Source organism: Delphinus delphis, chromosome X, assembly GCF_949987515.2.
Source record: "Delphinus delphis chromosome X, mDelDel1.2, whole genome shotgun sequence".
Classification (NCBI taxonomy): Eukaryota; Metazoa; Chordata; class Mammalia; order Artiodactyla; family Delphinidae; genus Delphinus; species Delphinus delphis.
In genome coordinates, this window is record NC_082704.1 from 96,009,544 (window position 1) to 96,028,237 (window position 18,694).

General features: G+C 45.5%; 1 protein-coding gene and 1 pseudogene across 1 annotated transcript in view; both read right to left on the bottom strand.

Moving 5' to 3' along the window:
* CFAP47 (cilia and flagella associated protein 47) overlaps nucleotides 1–18,694 on the bottom strand; it is a 505,984-nt gene that overhangs the window by 458,153 nt on the left and 29,137 nt on the right.
* LOC132417899 (melanoma-associated antigen B4-like) lies at nucleotides 13,583–14,638 on the bottom strand (annotated as a pseudogene).

The window sequence follows — 18,694 nt, forward strand, 5'->3', positions numbered from 1 at the left end:
AATTTAAGAAAATTGAAATTGTATCAAGTATCTTTTCCAACCACAACACCATGAGACTAGATATCAATTACAGGAAAAGATCTGTAAAAAATACAAACACATGGAGGCTAAACAATACACTACTTAATAACAAGGTGATCACTGAAGAAATCAAAGAGGAAATAAAAAAATACCTAGAAACAAATGACAATGGAGACACGACGACCCAAAACCTATGGGATGCAGCAAAAGCAGTTCTAAGAGGGAAGTTTATAGCAATACAAGCCCCCTTAAGAAACAGGAAACAACTCAAATAAACAACCTAACCTTGCACCTAAAGCAATTACAAAAAGAAGAAAAAGAAACCGCAAAGTTATCAGAAGGAAAGAAATCATAAAAATCAGATCAGAAATAAATGAAAAAGAAATGAAGGAAACAATAGCAAAGATCAATAAAACTAAAAGCTGGTTCTTTGAGAAGATAAACAAAATTGTTAAACCATTAGCCGGACTCATCAAGAAAAAAAGGGAGAAGACTCAAATCAACAGAATTAGAAATGAAAAAGGAGAAATAACAACTGACACTGCAGAAATACAGAAGGTCATGAGCGATTACTACAAGCAACTCTATGCCAATAAAATGGACAACCTGGAAGAAATGGACAAATTCTTAGAAATGCACAACCTGCCAAGACTGAATCAGGAAGAAATAGAAAATATGAACAGACGAATCACAAGCAGTGAAATTGAAACTATGATTAAAAATCTTCCAACAAACAAAAGCCCAGGACCAGAGGGCTTCACAGGCGAATTCTATCAAACATTTAGAGAAGAGCTAACACCTATCCTTCTCAAACTCTTTCAAAATATAGCAGAGGGAGGAACAGTCCCAAAATCATTTTACGAAGCCACCATCACCTTGATACCAAAACCAGACAAGGATGTCACAAAGAAAGAAAACTACAGGCCAATATCACTGATGAACCTAGATGCAAAAATCCTCAACAAAATACTAGCAAACAGAATCCAACAGCACATTAAAAGGATCACACACCATGACCAAGGGGGGTTTATTCAAGGAATGCAAGGATTCTGCAATATACGCAAATCAATCAATGTGATAAACCATATTAACAAATTGAAGGAGAAAAACTATATGATCATCTCAATAAATGCAGAGAAAGCTTTTGACATAATTCAACACCCATTTATGATAAAAACCCTGCAGAAAGTAGGCATAGAGGGAACTTTCCTCAACATAATAAAGGCCATATATGACAAACCCACAGCCAACATCATCCTCAATGGTGAAAAACTGAAAGCATTTCCACTAAGATCAGGAAAAAGACAAGGTTCCCCACACTCACCACTCTTATTCAATATAATTTTGGAAGTTTTAGCCACAGAGAAGAAAAGGAAATAAAAGGAATCCAAATTGGAAAAGAAGAAGTAAAGCTGTCACTGTTTGCAGATGACATGATACTATACATAGAGAATCCTAAAGATGCTACCAGAAAACTGCTAGAGATAATCAATGAATTTGGTAAAGTTGCAGGATACAAAATTAATGCACAGAAATCTTTGGCATTCCTATACACTAATGATGAAAAATCTGAAAGTGAAATCAAGAAAACACTCCCATTTACCATTGCAACAAAAAGAATAAAATATCTAGGAATAAACCTACATAAAGAGACACAAGACCTGTATTCAGAAAATTATAAGACACTGATGAGAGAAATTAAAGATGATACAAATAGATGGAGAGATATACCATGTTCTTGGATTGGAAGAATCAACATTGTGAAAATGACTCTACTACCCAAAGCAATCTACAGATTCAATGCAATCCCTACCCAACTACCACTGGCATTTTTCACAGAACTAGAACAAAAAATTTCACAATTTGTATGGAAACACAAAAGACCCCAAACAGCCAAAGCAATCTTGAGAACGAAAAACGGAGCTAGAGGAATCAGGCTCCCTGACTTCAGACTATACTACAAAGCTACAGTAATCAAGACAGTATGGTACTGGCACAAAAACAGAAAGATACATCAATGGAACAGGATAGAAAGCCCAGAGATAAACCCATGCACATATGGTCACCTTATCTTTGATAAAGGAGGCAGGAATGTACAGTGGAGAAAGGACAGCCTCTTCAATAAATGGTGCTGGGAAAACTGGACAGGTACATATAAAAGTATGAGATTAGATCATTCCCTAACACCATACACAAAAATAAGCTCAAAATGGATTAAAGACCTAAATGTAAGGCCAGAAACTATCAAACTCTTAGAGGAAAACACAGGCAGGACACTCTATGACATAAATCACAGCAAGATCCTTTTTGATCTGCCTCCTAGAGAAATGGAAATAAAAACAAAAATAAACAAACGGGACCTAATGAAACTTCAAAGCTTTCGCGCAGCAAAGGAAACCATAAACAAGACCAGAAGACAACCCTCAGAATGGGAGAAAGTATTTGCAAATGAAGCAACTGACAAAGGCTTAATTTCCAAAATTTACAAGCAGCTCATGCAGCTCAATAACAAAAAAACAAACAACCCAATCCAAAAATGGGCAGAAGACCTAAATAGACATTTCTCCAAAGAAGATATACAGATTGCCAACGAACACATGAAAGAATGCTCAACATCATTAATCATTAGAGAAATGCAAATCAAAACTACAATGAGATATCATCTCACACCAGTCAGAATGGCCATCATCAAAAAATCTAGAAACAATAAATGCTGGAGAGGGTGTGGAGAAACGGCAACACTCCTGCACTGCTGGTGGGAATGTGAATTGGTTCAGCCACTATGGAGAACAGTATGGAGGTTCCTTAAAAAACTACAAATAGAACTACCATATGACCCAGCAATCCCACTACTGGGCATATACCCTGAGAAAACCAAAATTCAAAAAGACTCATGTACCAAAATGTTCATTGCAGCTCTATTTACAATAGCCCAGAGATGGAAACAACCTAAGTGCCCATCATCGGATGAATGGATAAAGAAGATGTGGCACATATATACAATGGAATATTACTCAGCCATAAAAAGAAATGCAATTGAGCTATTTGTAATGAGGTGGATAGACCTAGAGTCTGTCATACAGAGTGAAGTAAGTCAGAAAGAAAAAGACAAATACCGTATGCTAACACATGTATATGGAATTTAAGAAAAAAAATGTCATGAAGAACCTAGGGGTAAGACAGGAATAAAGACACAGACCTACTGGAGCACGGACTTGAGGATATGGGGAGGGGGAAGGGTGAGCTGTGACATAGCGAGAGAGAGGCATGGACATATATACACTACCAAACGTAAGGTAGATAGCTGGTGGGAAGCAGCCACATAGCACAGGGATATCCGCTCAGTGCTTTGTGACCGCCTGGAGGGGTGGGATAGGGAGGTTGGGAGGGAGGGAGACGCAAGAGGGAAGAGATATGGGAACATATGTATATGTATAACTGATTCACTTCGTTATAAAGCAGAAACTAACACACCATTGTAAAGTAATTATACCCCAATAAAGATATTTAAAAAAAAAAGAAATAAAGGAGGGCTCACATACACCTGACTTCCATACCTGGGCTACCCAGCACTACAAGCAAGGAGGGGGGCACTCCCTGTTGTCTCCTCTGTTTGTGGGTGAGTGGTATCATCACTGTTCTTTCAGGGTCCTCACCCTGACTCCTATAAAGCCCTGGGTTTCTTCCCTCTGCAGAATTGAGGCTATTCAATTAGTCCAACACCCTCACATCTCTGAACTCTCCAGACAAATGAGAAGAGTGCTTCATCTTGACAGATACTCTTGGTTTCTACTCAGAACACGTGCAGAATTTATGAGACCCTACATTTTAGAGTCGGTGTTCACCTTAGTCCTCACTCAGGTCTCTGACCCGAACTCTGTGTAGGACTTAGGACTCCTCCCACCAATAACCTGGGTAGTCCAGCCTCAGAGCAAAGCCCTCAATTCCCTGAGTCCCTAGAGGGGGAAGTCAGGGTCCTACATATATGACTACCCCTGGCTGGAGCCTCCCACAAGTGTAGGGGTGCTGCTTTGTGATGCCACCCCTAAATGGGGAGAGGCCACCTCATCAGTATTTAGGGCCCTCACCTTCACCTCAGTTAGGACCTAGGTATCCTCCATCTGCAAGATGGAGTTACTCCCTAGACCTAGGCCCTCCCAGCCCGGAGACATCTCAGGCAGAACTCAGTTTGATGGCTCTGTTGGGGCTTCCCAGGGCCTACAGCAGCAGCGAGACTTAGTGCAGTTTGTTATGGGCTGAGTGGCACCTCTCACTCCCCACTCAAAGTCTTCACCTTGACTCCAGACCAGTACTGGAAATTTTCTCTTGGCTGCCGGAGGCGTGGCCCTCAGATGAAAGTTCTCACTTCCTGGAACCTCTGAAGCCGAAGTCAGGATGACTCACATCCGGCCACAACTACTCAGGGTCTCTGACAGCTGACAGCAGGGGCGGGGGTCTGTGGTACTCCAGTGTTTGGAGCCGGTGGTCCCTAGGTCCTACATACAGGGTGCCCATCTTGGAATCTGTCAGAGCCTGGGACTCCTCCCTTTACTGAACTGTGCCCACAAGTTTCACCTCCTTGAGCTCCTGGGGGTGGGGGGAAGTCTGGGCCTGCTATATATGACCACCCCGGCCTGGAGGCTCCGGGAACTGAGTGCATGGGTGCAGCTTTGTTGCCATCTCTACTCCCTCATTAGCGCTCAGGCCCCGCCCCACCCCCGGCCCCCACCCCACCCGCCACCTTGACTTCAGTTAGGGCCTAGGTTTCCTTGATTTGCAGAATCAGGAAATTCTCTTAGATTAAGGCTTGCCCCCTTGAGAATTTCCAGGCAGAACTCAGACTAACAGTTTTTCAGGAACCTTCCACTTTCGATCACAGAGGCGGGATTTGTGGGGGTAACCTTTGTTATGGGAGGGGGGAAGGATCCCTTGAGTCCGCATTCAGGTCCTCACCTTGACTGCAGAGCAGTCCTGGGAATCCGCCCTTGGCCGAACAAACGCCGTGAACAACCGTCCGGCTCCGCCCCCGGAGCGGAAGTGTGGGAGCCACTACCGGCTGCGGCTGCCTCGTGCGGGGTTCCAACGGCTGACGGGGCGCGCAGGGCTTTATGGGATCCCGGAGTTCAGAGGTCAGCCATCCCATGATCCTCCCTCGCGGGTCTCTCCGGGCCATCTATTAGAGCCCGTGACCCCTCCCTCTGTGGTCCCGAGTCCTTCAGCCTCCAAACAAAGCCCTCACCTCCCCGAGTCCCTAGTGGGGAAGGCAGGGCGTTGCTCTGACCATCTCTGCCTGACAAGAAGGGCGCCACCCTGTGAGCCTCCCTCCTTGGGAGAGAGACGCTCTCATTAGCACTGAGGTCCTTACCTTGACCCTGGTTTGTCTGGTTATGGCCAAGACCCCTTCCCTTGCAGAACTGGGACCTGATCCTGATAGACAAAGCCCTTCCCTCGCCGAGACCATACAGACAGAAATGAGGAGGCTTCTCATCCCTATGGCTCTGCCTGGGGCCTCTCGTGGTTAAGAATGGGGGCAGGGGTCTGTAAAGCCCCCTCATTTGTGGGTCTAGTGATACCTCTTTCCTCACTCAGGGACCCCACCATACTCCTGGCCAGTCCCGGGACCGGATCCTCCCTGACCCTCCAACCTGAGCTTCTCCCTCTACTGAACTGAGGCTGTTCTTCTTAGACCAAGACTTTGACCTCACTGAAAACTATGAGACTTATAAGAGAGGATGCCCTGCCTGGGCATTCTAGGTCTGAGAGCACGTTTGGGCAGGTCTCTGAATGACCTATATTTTGGCGTGGTTGTCTCTCCGGTCCTCACTCATTTCGGGGGGGGGGGGGTGTTCCTTTTGTCGATCTCTTGGAGTAAAAGGTTCCTGGGGAATGCCACATCCCTGCAAACTCTTGAGCAGCGTGCCTAATGCAAACCTTGTAGTTTCATGTCCCAGACTTGACGTGAGATGGGGAAAATGCAACATAAGGCAGCAGGTCCAGGACAGGGGTGGGCTCCCAGAGAAAAATAATGCTAATCTGTCCTTTTCAATAGCCAGAATTAGCCTCTTCTGTGACTTGTTTTAATTGATTTATAGGCATACCTCTTTTTATCGTATTTCACTTAATCATGCTTCACAGATATTCTGTTTTATTATGAATTGTAAGTTTGTGGTTACCGTGCATTGAACATGTGAATGGGTGCCGTTTTCCCAACACCATGTGTTCACGTGGGGTCCCTGTGCCACATTTTGTTAATTCTTGAAATATTTTAAACTTTTTCATTATTTTCTTATGGTTCTCTGCTCAGTTATCTTTGTTATTCTTGTAACTGTTTTTGCTTTTTGTTTTTTTGTTTGTTTGTTTTTTGCGGTACGCGGGACTCTCACTGTTGTGGCCTCTCCCATTGCAGAGCACAGGCTCCGGACACGCAGGCTCAGTGGCCATGGCTCACGGGCCCAGCCGCTCCGTGGCATGTGGGATCTTCCCGGACCGGGGCACAAACCCGTGTCCCCTGCATTGGCAGGCGGACTCTCAACCACTGCGCCACCAGGGAAGCCCACTGTTTTGTATTTTTAAATTAAGATGTGTACATTTCTTTTAGACACTGTCTAGTAAGTGTACAATAGGATTAACAACTTTTATAAGCACTGGGAAACCCAAAATTTCGTGCGATTTACTTTATTGCAATATTCGCCCAACCCACAGTGTCTGAGATATACGCATACTTCTAAAGGAAAGGAGCTGTCCAGGATGGTTTTGTGCTTCCCCTGATTGAGGTTATGTGACACTGCATATAGAGATGATCCTATTGTCACTGAGCAGCATCTGTTTCTTCTCCTTATTCCTGTTCCTCCTTCTTATTCCTAACTGGCATTTACTGAGGTATTCTTCAATGCTTTGGATAGATTCCAATCCCGTTCTTTAGCCACACAGTCCTTATCTTTATCCCAAGATACATTTGAGTGTCAAGGAATACAAGCTCTGCTTTAGGCCAAGAGGAGTATAACAGTGTGAGATCTAGAGGAATTCAGACCAGGAGTCTAGTCCCAGGCCTGTCATTTACTAGTGTTACCCAGCAAGGGCTCACTGCCTGACATGCATAGAAGCCAATACTATCACACTGCCTTTTGAGATAAACACTTTATTCCAGGACTTCCCTGGTGGTGCAGTGGTTAAGAATCTGCCTGCCAATGTAGGGGACATGCAAGAGGGAAGAGATATGGGGCTATATGTATATGTATAGCTGGTTCACTTTGTTATAAAGCAGAAACTAATACACCATTGTAAAGCAATTATACTCCAATAAAGATGTTAAAAAAATGTGTTGAAAAACAAAATGACACAAATGAACTTATTTACAAAACAGAAAAAGACTTACAGATATCGAAAACAAACTTATGGTTACCAAAGGGGAAACGTGGGGCGGGGGGGAATGGATAAATCAGGAGCTTGGGATTAACACGCCCACTACTATATATAAGACAGATAACCAACGAGGACCTACTGTATAGCACAGGGGACTCTGCTCAATATTCTGTGATAATCTGTATGAGAAAAGAATCTGAAAATGAACGAATATACGTATATGTGTGACTGAATCACTTTGCTGTACACCTAAAACTAACACATTGTAAATCAACTATACTCCAATAAAATAAAATAAAAAATACCATGTGATCCAGCAATCCCACTCCTGTGCACATATCCAAAGAAAACCATAATTTGCAAAGGTACACGCACCCCAATGTTCACTGCAGCACTATTTGCAATAGCCAAGACATGGAAGCAACCTAAATGTCCATCGACAGAGGAATGGATAAAAACTACGTGGTACATATATAAAACGGAATATTACTCAGTCATAAAAAAAAGAAAGAAAGAATGCCATCTGCAGCAACGTGGACGAACCTAGAGATTATCACACTAAGTGAAATAAGTCAGACAGAAAGACAAATATCATATATCACTCATATGTGGAATCTAATTTTTAAAAATGACACAAATGAACTTACTTACAAAACAGAAAAAGACTTACAGATATCGAAAACAAACTTATGGTTACCAAAGGGGAAACGTGGGGCAGGGGGGAATGGATAAATCAGGAGCTTGGGATTAACATACACACTACTATATATAAGACAGATAACCAACGAGGACCTACTGAATAGCACAGGGGACTCTGCTCAATATTCTGTGATAATCTGTATGAGAAAAGAATCTGAAAATGAACGAATATATGTATATGTATAACTGACTCACTTTGCTGTACACCTGAAACTAACACAACATTGTAAATCAACTATTCTCCAATAAAGCAACAAAAAAACAAAAAAGGAATATACACGTGTAACACCACCTCTGGGCAATCATCTTAGGCATGGGTGAAAAACCCTATCACCCTGTAAGGCAAGGTTTCCAGTCCAGGAGCAAGGTCTTTTATCTCCTGAGTCAGAGGACCCTCATTAATATCAATCAGGTTTAATAAAGTTTTGCCACAGTCATCCAATAGCCAACTCCCATTAGCCAATCCTAACAGATATAACAGTCAGACCTAAACAAACATAGGCAAACAAATCCAAAGGCCTGGGACTTTAACCCAATCCTTTGAGTACCTCAGCAGCTGTAACCTTTTGTACTGTCTCTCTTAGGGTGGAACTCTAGCCCACGATCCTAGCCTTAGGACTCTAACCTGGACTCTATCCCGAGCAAAAAAAACTCCCCCAGGCAGGACTCTAACCCACAATTCCGATGAGATTATTAGACAATTTAGGTACAGGCACATTTTAACAAGGTTACTCACCCAAAAGACGTCTGATCCAGGAGCTGTTTCTTTTCTCAAAAGTGAAAGTAGCCCGAGGAGCCTGGAGTGCCATGGCGGGGAAGCAGGAACCCAAGAGCCGACCTTCTAGACAAATTCAGTCTAGGTGGCTACGCAAGGTTGGTGCTGAGGGCCCACACTCTGCCAGGGGCTACAGTGCCTCAGGCAGACAGTCACAAGACCTAAATCTCACCTGGGTTGCCAAAACTTACTGAACAAGGGCTCACTGCCCTGTGTGCACAGAAGCCAACACTATGGCAACAGTTTTTGAGAAAAGAGCTTTACTGCAAGGCCGACTAACACAGGAGACAAGGCTCTCAAATCTCACCTCAATCCAGCGGTCTGGGTGAAATTTAAGGGGTCAGGGTAATTTCAAACTTGGAAGCTAATTGGCTAGTCTTGAATTAGTCCATATAAGCTACTCATGCTGCTGGAGGCCAGATTTTCCTTAATTGAAGGATTGTCACGGGCTCTCCAGGCAACATTTCTATTCTCTGAGTTCTGCAGACTGAAGATCTTGGTTCCAGGGTCATTCTGGGGTCATGGGTTGCTTCCTGGAGATGTGCAGTTCTGTCTCTGTAAAATAACACAAGGTTTGATTAATCAGCAACCTATTTAAGGAGGCAAAACCAGTTTAAGCTGATCAATTGTTTTACGTGCTGTTTCACTAGCCCCGTGAGCTTGAGCACATTAACCAAACAGCAAGACAAAGAAATCGCAATTAACTAAAATGCTGCCTAGCAAGGACAATCATGTAATATCCACACCAGAGGATATAGTACATAATGCGCTTGTGGGAGAATCTTTCCTAGTTGGAAACAACTCAAAGTCCTTAGAATTTTTGTCATTGACCAGTATCTTCCCTACCAGTTACGCTTTCTTCTAAATAACCATTATTTCCACTTATTTAACTACCAACAAAAATCTAGAACTTGCCTAGAATTTGCCAAATTACACACAAGATAGAATAATTGAGTACGCTTTTAATGGCGAGGTCTCTGGCTCCCCCAACCCAGGGTAAAGACTGCCAGCCCAGTGGATTCTGGATTCTCTGAGGCCCTCCATCTGAGGCTCTGGCCCGGCTCACCACTCCCACAGTCTCATCTAGCCCACCAGGCAACCTCACTTAAAATTACTTCTCACTGAAGGCTTTGCATTTTCCTAAGGCGCCAAACTGCCTTGCCTCAGGCCATTTACACTTGAGTGCTTTCAGCTCCAACTGCCTGCCCTCTTTAACCCTACTTTTTACTTGTTCTTTAGGTCGTAGAGCGCATCCCACCATCTTTTTATATAATAGCAGCTCCTAGACTCTAAAATTCAATGGGCAGGGGCTAGATCTTGTTTTTGTGGTGGTTGTTGTTTGGGGGCTTTTTCTGGGGGGTGGCGGGGGGAAGCATCCACAGTACTAGTATGATGCCTTCCTAAGAGCTCATTCTCAATTAATGATTGGGAAATTAAAAAGGAGTAAGCATGTGGCCTAATCCATTAAAATTTAATTTATCCTACATTCCTGAATAATCTAAGCAAATCCAGGTGTATGACTTCTACTTTTACGAGAAGAAACATGAGAAGGATTTAGGCAAACCACAAATTGACGATCTTTCCCTTATTTATAGTCTTTCTTTCGGCCTTTATTGATTAAATATAAGGTACCTACTGTATACTATGCACTATGCTCAGACTACAACCCCAAATAAAACAAAATATGAGCTTTTTTTTTTTTTTTTTTTGGCGGTACGCGGGCCTCTCACTGTTGTGGCCTCTCCCGTCGCGGAGCACAGGCTCGGGATGTGCAGGCTCAGCGGCCATGGCTCACGGGCCCAGCCGCTCCGCGGCATGTGGGATCTTCCTGGACAGGGGCAAGACCCCATGTCCCCTGCATCGGCAGGCAATTCCTACTGCAGAAATATAAAAGAGCCCATTATGGAGGCAGACATGCTGAAGGTTGTCAACAAAATGTACAGGGAACAATTCCCTGAGATCCTAAGGAGAGCCACTGAGCACACTGGTTTTTAATGAGGTTCCTTACCTCCATGAGAGCTCTGGGAGGAAGTGAGTATGACGCATCATGTGACCATGCCTAAGTGACATAGCCTCAGGTCTGACAACAGGGACAGTGCTCTATGTGGTCCCCTTCTTTCTGGGAGAGATCCTTTCATTGTCAGTCACTGTCATCATGTTGACTCCTGTTAGGAACTGGGTACCCTTCCTCTGCTGAATGAGGCCTCCCCCATCAGTCCAAGGACTTTAAGTCCCTGAAACCATCCTCCTTCAGGCAATAAGGGATAAACTTAGTCTGAAAGCCCTGTCTATTGCCTCCCCAGGCCAATTACAGACACGGGACTTTCTAAGGATGTATCTGTAACGGGGTAGTTGGTTGCCACACTCCTCATACAGGACTTTTACTTTGACACTGTCACGCCTGGGATTCCACTCTCTGCTGAACAGCCAGCCTATAAACCAAGGTCCTCCCCTCCCTGACACCCTCCAGGCAGAAGTCAGGGGGCACTTGACCCTGCCAGCTCTTGCCTATGCCTCCCAGGGCTAACAGCAGAGGAGGGGCTAAGTGTAGCCCTGACAGTGGTGGACTGAGTGGTCCCCATGTCCACAGACAGGGTCTTCACTATGACTCTGCACACTTCCTGGGGCTCCATTCTCTGCTGATCTAAGGCTGAGGGCTCTGCTGATCCCCAGAGTCCCCACCTTCCCACGACCTGAGTTGAAAGTGTTAGTCACAAGCAGCCAGGACTGTTCTGGACCTCAAGGGGCTGCCAAAAGGGATGGGACTTTATGGGATCCTACTGTTCTGGCTGGGTCTTTATTCAGGTTTATCACTGTCATTTCTGTGAGAGACTCACACTCTCTCCTCTACCAACCTGAGAACTCTGCCCTTAGACAAATTTCTTATGGCCCCAAGAAGCCTGAAGAATAAGTGAGGGTACGGTTAGCCTAACAGGTCTGCCTGAGACCCTCTGTGTCTGATAGCAGACAGGACTGGTGTCCCAATGACCACCCCCCAATATTCTGGGCTTTGGTCTCCTCAGTCCTCCTACACGGGGCCCTCATCTTGCTTTCTATCTCTTGGATTAAAGCCTGCTTAGGAAATTCCACATCTCTGCAAACTCTTGAGCAGTTTTCGCTCTGCAAACCTTACAGAGAATGGGTCCCTGGCCCAGGAGTAATGTGAGATGGGGAAGCTGTAGCACAAGGCAGGAGTCCCAGAACAGGTGGTGGTAGCCTGTCAGGGAAAAAAAGTACACTGATCTATTCTATCTCATCAGCCAGATGAAGATTCCCACGTCACTTCTGTTCTGATAGATTTACTTTCTACAGGGAAGAGACTGTGAGGATGATTTTGAGAGCCCCTAGTCTTTTGAGGTTATCTAACATCGCAAATGTAGACGCTTATACTGTCACCGAGTATTGTCTCTTTCATTTATTTATTTATTTATACCTCTCAAGTATTTTGGTATTCTTACTGCTCTGGCTACGTATTCCAATCCAGTAGTTTGAGCACAAGGCCATTCTTTTTATCACCTAAGACAAAGTTTGAAGTACTGAGAAAACAACTGAAATAAAAGACACAGGATGTGTCTCAGGGTAGGAGGAGTAGACCAGTACGAGCTCTACAGTAATTTAGACCAGGAGTCTAGTCCCACCCCTGTCATTTACTAGCCTTATGAATTTTGGCACATGACCAAACTCTAACTCTATGAGCCTCAGGATCTTCACTGTGAAGTGAGTTTGATAAGACCTGTCTTGTAGGACTGGTGGAATATATGTAATGTATGGAAAGCAGCTGTCACTGTGCCTGTCTTGTATTGAGACGCTAGGGAATGGCGGTTATTACTATGATTATCTTGACCTCAGACGTTACCATCAATCCAGCTGGGATTTTTTTTTTTTTTTTACATCTAAGATATGTCAGAGAATATGCAGCATTCTAGCCGGAAAAAATCCTCCCAATCAGCCAAAATTCTGCTTTTAACAATGAAAACTAAGGAATATGTTCTCTCCACCCTCTCTTTACCCTGCTTTTTTACTTGCTCTTCTTGAAGTAGAGAGTATCTCACCCTTTTCCATACAATAATAGCTTCTCTGAGAAACTGTAATTGCATGGGCAGAGGCTAGGACTTTTTTGATTAAACATCCCCAGTACGAGCACAGAGACTTCTTAAGAGCAGATGCTCAGTTAATGTTTGTGTAAAATAAGAGTCATGAACAAATCATTTGCTATAATTTGTATTCTCAAACATTCTTGAAAACCATAAGCAAATCCAGTATATATCCTTTAAATTTACAAAAGAAAGACTAAATGGAGTAAGGCAAACCAAGAATTGATCAACTTTGACTTTAGCTCTCTATCTGTCTTATCTATCTTATCTCTCCATCTAGCTACCTAGCTATCTTCTGATCCTATTTTAGCGTGGTGTTCTTTCATGTTTCTGAGGATATTCTTATCCTAAAGTGATGTTATTCTTGTTCTGGACCACAAAAGTGATTTAAGGATTTCCAATTTGTATTTCAAACAACAGAATTCTTACTCGTAAATCTGACAAGCAGCAATAAGTGTGTGATCCATGTCATTCATATACTTATATTCTGAATCTAAATAAACTTTCTGTTGAAAGGAACACCAATTAAAAATGCAGGAAAAAAGTCAACAAGTTATTTAAGCATATCAGGAACACTGGTTAACAGGCTTTTCCAACCACAAAGTGAAGAATGGGTGGGCTTCAGACCTCACTAGGGGTGTGAGGAGAGGCTGGATGTGGCCCTGGAACGCGCAAGGCTGTGGCAGTAGTGCCAGCCCTGGCTGCAGCCCTGGTTCGGGCTCTCTCTCCCTCATCTCTCAAAGCCTCTTCATTGTGGGGTGGGAAGGCAGTGGGGACCGTATCATGGATCTCCAGATCCATGGAGATACGGTTCTGGTTCTGCATCCAGAACCTCCAGCACTTTCATCTTGCTGGTTTCAGCGCGGGCTCTCGGGCCCCACAGGAACTCAGAGCATGGCGGATCGCTGCTGGGCACCTGGCGGTACTCCAGGCACCTTTCCTGCACCAAATCTTCTGTGATAAGCTTCCTGGGCTCCACCAAGATGAAGTGCCTCCTTCCATCAAAAACACCCAAAACATTCAGGGATTCCCAGATCTCCTCCTCAGAGGCGCGGTCGCCATGCAAGATCACACCGAGGACAGGCATCAGGGGCCCATTCTTCCGAAACCGCCCGCCACTGCTCCGACGCCCATCATCAGTGAGATCTAGTTTGCTGACAAGGGCATAGGAATGACTGTTGGGCTTGACTTCCTTCAATTCTAGGCCAAAGACCAGCTCCATGCACTCGGAGGCTCTCCTGGGGATCTCGGGGAAGTGCTCCCTATACCTTTTGTTGACAATCTTCAGCTTTTCTCCCTTTTTAATGGGCTCCTTTATCTTATATTTATACAGCATGAACTGCACCAACATCCCTGCCTTCCTGGTTACAAGATCCTTTCCAGGATCACTGGAGGTTGAGGCCTGGGAGGAATTTTTACTTTCCTCAACTTGGCCCTTGGCACGTACATCATATCCTGGGCATGAAACCCCTGCATCACGAGAGCTAGTGGCTGGGGCTCCCTGAGGCTCCTGGCGAGTGCCAGCAGCAGCGTAGCTCGGGGGAGTACCCTGAGAAACAGAAACGGGTAAGGAAGTGGTCTCTTCTACCCCTGCTGTGGTGGCCTGAGCATTAAGACCTTGGGTCTCACCTCTGTTACGGCGGCGTTCCTCACGAGCACGGAGCTTACTCTTCTGACCACGAGGCATGGTGGCTGTGGTCAGGGACAGCAGACAGGAGTGTGGGCCAATGACAGGTGATTTGGACACCTGGAAGCTGGAGAATGAGATGACGTGAGCACCTTAAAGTAGGGAGATTCCACCTTGGCTTTATCAAAGGCTGCCTCTGCAAGTTTCCTTGAGGGCACTGCTCTGGGAACCCACAAGGTTCCTGTTTTCCCAGTCAGCCTGTCCTCCCAGAATCCCATAGAGGAAACACAGAGGCCTTAGAGTTTTACTCTACATCCTATCAGCCCTGCCTTGGATTTACTCAGGTGACAACAGGTGCTGGCAGTGGGGTCCTCTCGGTTCATCTTCAATATTATCATGTCAGGTCTCTGCAGAGCCTGGGCACCCTCCCCGCTGCTACTCTTAAGCTGACACCTCAAACCTCCCTGCGATCCAGGAGAAGGAAGTGAAGGGGTGCCTCAGTCCACCTCCCTGCCAGGGGACACCAGAGCTGCGAGTTCAGTAGGGTCCTTTCTATCCTGAGTTCGTTGCGATCATCATTCAAGGTCCTCACCTTGGCTCCTTTAAAGGCTTGGAACCACTACTCTCCATTTGCTGACTGGTGGATGCACCTTCAGACTAAGGACCTCACCTCTCTTAGACGTGATATAAAGAAGTGAAGCAGACGCTCTACCTGACAGTCCTTCCCAGAGATTTCTTGGGCTGAAATCCAAGGGTTGGGCTGGACACTTTGAGTCCTCACTCAGGTTCCTCAATTGGGCTCCTGGTAGAGAAGCTCAACTTTTGCCTGAATTGATGCCTATATGATAGTAAGAGCGAAACCAGCCTGTGTCCCAATAGGAGGAAGTGAAGATGACCGTATCTAACTAAACGTGGTCTCCCAAGAATGAAAGCTGTTGCAAGCAGGCTGAAGTCCTTGTGGTCCCACACAAGATCCCAATTCAAGGTCTAAATGTGCCTCCTGATAGGGTCTAAGATTTCTCCCTCTGCTGACATGGGACCACTCTCCTCAGACCAAGACCCTTATTTCCCTGTTAGCCTGTAGTGGGAACTGATGGGCATTTCTGCCTGACATCTATGCTTGAGGTCTCCCAGGGATGCTAATAGTGAGGATTCTTTGTGGCCTGAATGCTTTCATGTGGGACATCCCCACAGTCCTCAAGGTTCTCACCATGACACCTGGCATAACCTGAAATCCTCCCTTGCCAACCCGAGGCTGCCCCCTTTGACCTGGTCTCTCACCTCCCTGAGATGTCCTGGGAATAAGTGAATGCAACTCATGTCAAAATACCCAATTCTCCCAAGCCTGGAAACAGGGCTGGTGCTTTATGCTGCCCCATTTCTTGTGGGAGGGGCCCCCATCCTCACTCAGTGTCACAACCATGAATGCTGTTGAGGACTAGGTCCCTTTGCGGAATTGGGCTTATTCCATTAGACCAAGGCTCTCATCTCCCTGAGACCATCTCCAGAGGAGATGAGGGGGCACCACAGCCTGCCAGCTCCGCCTGGAGCCTCCTCTCCTGAGTTTGGGAGCCATGAGGTAGCCCTCATTTCCCTTCGTCACTAGAGGGGAATTTAGGTCACTCAACATCTGTCTACCTTGCTAGGGCCTCCTAGAGCTGAGAGCAGGGGCGCTGCTCACTGTGGCCCGCTTTGGGGGTCGAGGTCTGCTCACTAGCACTCAGGGCCCTCATCTAGGACTTAGATCTTCTCCATTTGTATAATCAGCGCTACTCTCACAGACCAAGGCCTTCTGCCTGAGACATCCTAGGCCGAATTCAGCCCAATAGCTCGGCTGGGGCCTCGAAGAACAAGATCGCAGGGGTGGGATGCAGGTGGGTCACCTTTGTTATGCGGGGAGGGGGGAGGGAAGGTCCCTTCAGGCTACATTCAGGTCCTCACCGTGGCTCCGGACAAGTCCCGAAAACCCACGCTCGGACGAACAAACGCCGCGGCTCCCGGTCGGGCTCCTCACTTCCGAAGCGGAAATCCGGGGGAGCCGCATCCGGCGCGGCGTGGGGTCTCCGAGGGCTGACGGCAGGGGCGGGACTCTGCGGGGACTCCCACTAGTCAGGCGTCAGGGGTCAGCGGTCCCTGCGTCCTGCTGGTGCCGTCTATGAGAGCCTGGGACCCCTCCCTCTATGGTCCCGAGTCCTCCAGCCTCCGAACAAAGCCCTCACCTCCCTGAGGCCCTAGCTGGGGGAAGTCGGGGCGCTGAAATTCATAGAGCAAGCCAGTAGGTTAGAAACTCAGATGTTACAGTCTTGAGTCCAAGGTCTGTATAGCAGGGCAGGCATACTGGAAACTCAGGCAGGGTTTCTGTGTTGCAGTCTTTTTTTTTTTTTTTTTTAAATATTTATATATTTATTTTGGCTGCACCGGGTCCTCGTTGTGGCATGCGGGATCTTTAGTCGCGGCATGGGAACTCTTAGTTGCAGCATGCATGTGGGATCTAGTTCCCAGACCAGGGATCGAACCAGGGCCCCCGGAATTGGGAGCACGGAGTCTTAGCCACTGGACCACCAGGGAAGTCCCTGTGTTGCACTCTTGAGGCTGAATTCCTTCAGGAAACCTCAGTCCTTGTTCTTGGGGCCTTCAACTGATTGCACGAGGCCCAGTCACACTATGGGTGGCAATCTGCTTTACTCAGAGCCTACAGATGTAACTATTAATCGCATCTAAAAAATACCTTCACAGTGGACATCTAGACTGATAACTAACTAAACAACTGTGCAGCACAGCCTAGCTAAGATGGTATACAAAATTTAGAGGTGGGAATAATAGGGAGGAATCTAGACTTGGAAATACGATGCTGCCACTAACTGGGACAAAGAATACAGGAAGAGGACGAATGAGGTTTGGAAAAAAAATCATGTGTTTATATTTTTTCACATTGAGTTTGAGACATCCTTGAATCAGTCATTATTGGATTTATGTTTAAAGCTTTGTGGGTAGGTCAGGGCTTGGGATAATAGATCTGGAAGTTAGCAGCAGATAGTCTGCAGTTAGAACTGGAGGAGTGGATGAAGTTACCTGGGGATAGATGTGGGGAGAAAAAAATAGTGGACCGGATATGGTAACTTGGGGAGCACCAGTTCCCCAAGGGGTGACGGAAAAGAAGTCCATTGAGGAGGCAGAGAAAAAACAGGTTGAGAGATAGAAGAACCAGGACAGGGCAGTGTCTTAAAAACTGCAGCAGACAGGGCTGTGCTCGCCAAACCCAATTCTATATTCCTTCTTCTCAGGCACATGGAAAGCTCCATTTTTCAGACCCCTTGAGGCTAACCGAGGATTTATGACTGGTTTCAGCCAATGAAATGGGAGAAGAAGTGATGGGTTTGGCTGAATCAGAGAAGAGCCCTTTAGAGACTCTCTGTCCACTCTCCCCTGCCTCAGTGAATAGGTAAGCCCCAGAGAAAACCCCCAAATGCCCCTCCCTCCCCCATACCCATTGAACATGTAGTGTGGTTGAGAAATAAACCTTTGTTATGGTAAAACACTGAGATTTCAGGATTAATTTGACACTCTAACATAACCTAGCTTATGTTGACTAATACAGAAGCCAAGGCAGTAGAATATTTTGCAAAGAAGAGAACAGTCACAACAGTCTCACATGCATCAGTGTTCCAGAAAAGAGACCCTTCTATGGATTCCCAAATGTGGAATAATTAAGCCAATAAGTCCAAACAATTTAGGGGGTCTCTCAATCATAACAGTCTGACAGGGAACCTGCATTGTCTTTTGGCTTTAGCAAACAAATTTGCTCATCAGATCAATAAAATGTAGAGTTAACTTGAATTGGACATTGACATCACAACACATATACACATTACAGTGTACTAGTCTTGTGGTTTGGCTTGAAATCTTGAGGTGATGACATAAATTCTGATTGAATTATCTTTGCCTTAGTTCTCCATTTATGTTTTGCAAAAAGAGTGGTCTTAATATTTCCCCTTAGTACAAGAGACCCCAATTTATAAACAACTTTATCCTATATATTCAGTTACGAAGTTGATTGTTTAGCGTTCTGGGTGCCCTTTCACAAGTGGAAAGAAATGATAAAGGATGATTAGCTTC